Source organism: Pipistrellus kuhlii, unplaced genomic scaffold, assembly GCF_014108245.1.
Source record: "Pipistrellus kuhlii isolate mPipKuh1 unplaced genomic scaffold, mPipKuh1.p scaffold_m20_p_1, whole genome shotgun sequence".
In the NCBI taxonomy this organism is placed as follows: domain Eukaryota; kingdom Metazoa; phylum Chordata; class Mammalia; order Chiroptera; family Vespertilionidae; genus Pipistrellus; species Pipistrellus kuhlii.
The window spans coordinates 167,833,493-167,837,215 of NW_023425404.1; the positions used below are offsets into that span (position 1 = coordinate 167,833,493).

Here is a 3,723-nt window from a genome sequence, read left to right on the forward strand (position 1 = left end):
CAAACCGGTTCTGGCTGGTATTCTTTTTTTAACACAAACATAAGCTCCATTTTCACCTGATCAAAGAGGGCAGGTGGTAAGAGGCATTTGCCAGATCCATGCATCAATGAGTTTGCAAGCAGTTAGACTAAGATGGTGTGATACAAACAGGACAAGTAAGTTAAATATAATATTTCATGCAAATTTTTCATCTATTATAGCCCAACGGTGTCAAGCCTCTAAAGTTCTGATTATAGTTATGACCTTGGCTTCCTTGTCTAACTTTAAACAATTTTTTTAATGCTTTTTTGTGCATTTATATGAGTATTGTAAACTTCAGAGGAGATGAAAAATGTGTTTTCACAGATCTATATTGTTGTGAACTGAGCTAAGTCCCAACCTGTGCAAAGGGGCACTGGCATTAACTAAAATAATTAATAGGAATGTGAATGCGTCATATTCTTGGTGGGTAGAGCCATCATTTCATACCTATATTTAAGGTATTGCATGATTATTATGTTTTGAAATGTTGGCTGTTAGATTGTAATTGAGATTTCATTATGATGAAGGGAGATTACAGTTTAGTCGTATTTTGCCGCCTGCCTTTGAGATATCCTAAGAATGATTGTAAAAATATGTGGAAAAAGTTTGACTAGAAATTGTGATCCATACTACTTAGTGTTCTGATAGTATAAAGCCCAGAAGGAACCTTGTGCGTTTGAAGTAAAAAATAAAATTTTAGGTTCTAATAAACATTTAATTCTTACTTGATCACTTACAAGCATATATACACCTATATGTATATACACATTCATGTCATTGCAATTGAATGATCAAGTAGAAGAACTGTAGGGACCAATTTTATTAAAGGAACAAGAAGCCAACTACTTTTTTTGGAATTAGCATGCTCATCTAATTCCAAACATCAACTTAACACCTTTTGTACTTAGTTTTATTGGGACTAATGAATTTAATTTTTTTAAGGTGTTTTTTTTTTTCTTGTTACATCTGAGATTTAAAATTTTAAGACAACTAGCCTCCAATTCCTATTTTTGTAAGATTTTTAAAACAGAAGAGTGTTCTGTGTTATTGTACCGTAATTTTGATGTATATTGTTCCCAAATCCATTTGGAAATTTAATATTTATTAGTAACAAATCTCTTTGTCTTCATTTGATATGCAGTCTCACGTGTTGTATTATGGTAGGCCGAGAAAAAATCCTGACGGCTCTTTAAGACGAAGAGCATCCAGACAGCAATGGGTCAGGTAACCCTGTGGCAGTGACACAAGCAAGCTGCATTTAAATAAAACCCTGGGACCATTTGAGCATAAGCCTCTTGTCTTAAATGTATTCCTCATAGCATTAAGGAGGCAAGACTTAATGGGTCAGTTTTGAACATCCTTACTTACATTTGGTTTTTAAAAACGAGTCTCAGGGAAAGTGCTAAACCAAAATCTCTTATTTGACTTCTGTGTTTTCCATAGTCTTTGTTTTATTGAAATGCTTTTATAATGAAATAATGTACTGTGACAGTTTGGTAATTTTTCAAATTTCTTAATGTTTCTCTATCATGGCCTTTTATTTCACAAGTTTCTGACGTCTGAATTATATATTTTTTTTTTTACCAATTTAATCTGAAATGTTTAACTGTTTTAAAGTTATATGAGTATTGTAAACTTCAGAGAAGATGAAAAATGTGTTTTCACAGATCTATATTGTTGTGAACTGAGCTAAGTCTACTTTTTTGTGAGTTCATTGTGATGTGCTGGTGAAAATATATGTAATTAAATATGTTTAAATGTGTGTGTGCTTTTTTATTATTTATTTATTGTTAATCTTCACTCGAGGATATTTCTCCATTGATTTTGAGAGAGAGCAGATCAGAGGGAAAGACAGAGAAACATAGATGCGAGAGGAACATCAGGAGACATACCTAAGTTGTGGGTTCTATCTGGTTGGGGCCTGTGAAGGAGGCTAATGATTGATGTTTATACAGCAGGTTGAGAACCGCTAGCAGGGTCACCGAAGACTACGATATGATTCATAACAGTAGCAAAATTACAGTTATGAAGTAGCAACGAATGGGTAAATGATCGTGCAAGACAAGAGACTGAGGAGATGTTTAAGCTGTGTTTTCTGATGAGTAAATGTTCAAACAGGCCTAGGGAAACAAAGGGTATTTCAGCCTGAGATCCAGCCAAAGCACAAGTATGGAAACTTGATAGGGAGTTGGAATGCCCAGAAGACTTCCTAGAGTCTCATTACAGCTGCAGCTGGTGTGGCTAGTGTGGAAGATGGGGGTTGAAGAGCTGTGGCCCACTGAGAGATCAATCTAAAAAGATAATGAATCCTTTTGTTTGCCTTGCTAAAGAGCCTGAATGTCATGCAGACAATGAGGGACCACTGAAGCTTCTTAAGCAGAGAATACTGTTTTAGAGTAATCACCCTAGGTTACCGGGTAGTGTCTTGAGTACAGTCTTATACATTTTCAAAACCTCTGGAAAAATGGTAGTAACGATACTTTAAAAAATATTTTTTATTGATGTCAGAGAGGAAGGGAGACAGAAACATCAATGATGAGAGATAACCTCTGATCAGCTGCCTCCTGCACTCCCCCTGCTGGGGATCGAGCCCTCAACCTGGGCGTGTGCCCTTGGCTGGAATCAAATCCAGGATCCTTCCTTCTGCAGGCTGATGCTTTATCCACTGAGCCAAACCGGCAAGGGCAGTATAGATATTTTTAGTCATAAAATCTCAAGTATAGAGGGAAAGATGAAAAAAACTTTTAAAAATACATTTTATTGATTTTTTTACAGAGAGGAAGAAGTTAGAAACATAGATGAGACAAACCAATCAGCTGCCTCCTGCACACCCCTTACTGAGGATGTGTCTGCAACCAAGGTACATGCCCTTGACCGGAATCGATTCTGGGACCTTGAGTCCATAAGTCTATCCACTGAGCCAAACCGGCTCTATCCACTGAGCCAAACCGGTCAGGGCAATAGAAAAATTCTTGAATCAAAAGCAAAGGGCCCAACTTATTTGGAAAAAGCTAAATTCTAAACCAGCAGTGTGACCAGAGCCAATAAGAAACCCTATTCACATCACAGGACCCCTTAAAAAAAACCCTCATAAACTGGCCTCTGGAATAGGGGTGTCGAACTCAATCAGAGAAGGGGCCAAAATCTAAAATCCAGCCTAAATCGCGGGCCGAATGGTTTACTGAACAGTCATAAACTGTCATTGTGAGGGAAACGCAGCAGAGTGCAGTGATGACAGCGCGGTGCAGGCCACATTGCAAGGCCTGGTGGGATGGATTTGGCCCGCGGGCCTTGTGTTTGACACATGTGCTCTGGAAGGAAGATTGAAGGTGGGTAACTAAAAGGACATATCCTTACAGCACTACCCATCACCCTCGCAGCCTCATTCTGGCCATTTTGTCGTTCAGGAGAGGGGAAAACAGGAGGCCTTCTATTGGAGGGCAGTAAGCACAACAGGAGAGCTTAGTGAACATTTTATACTTAATTCTGAGAGTCTCCCCACCTCCAGGCCTTTTCTCTCACTTGATAGTCAAACTTGTCTCCTGGGAGCTTCCAATCAGCTTCTAAATGTCCCAACCCGCTCACCTGCAAGTCCTCGCAGACGGTAGAAAACCCCGCAGGACCCCCACAAGCTCTCCTACGTGATTGGCTCCGACGTTTCCGGAAGGGGCGGGGCGACGCCGTCTGCTCACGTCGCATGCT

The 3,723-nt window shown here is 39.2% G+C and overlaps 1 long non-coding RNA gene across 1 annotated transcript; it reads left to right on the forward strand.

The window, feature by feature from the left end:
• Positions 1-19: 19 nt before the first annotated feature.
• LOC118706380 lies at positions 20-1,783 on the forward strand. Its single transcript, XR_004984008.1, has 2 exons — positions 20-308; positions 373-1,783. It is a non-coding gene; the product is annotated as an uncharacterized LOC118706380 (long non-coding RNA).
• The last annotated feature ends 1,940 nt before the right edge of the window (positions 1,784-3,723 follow it).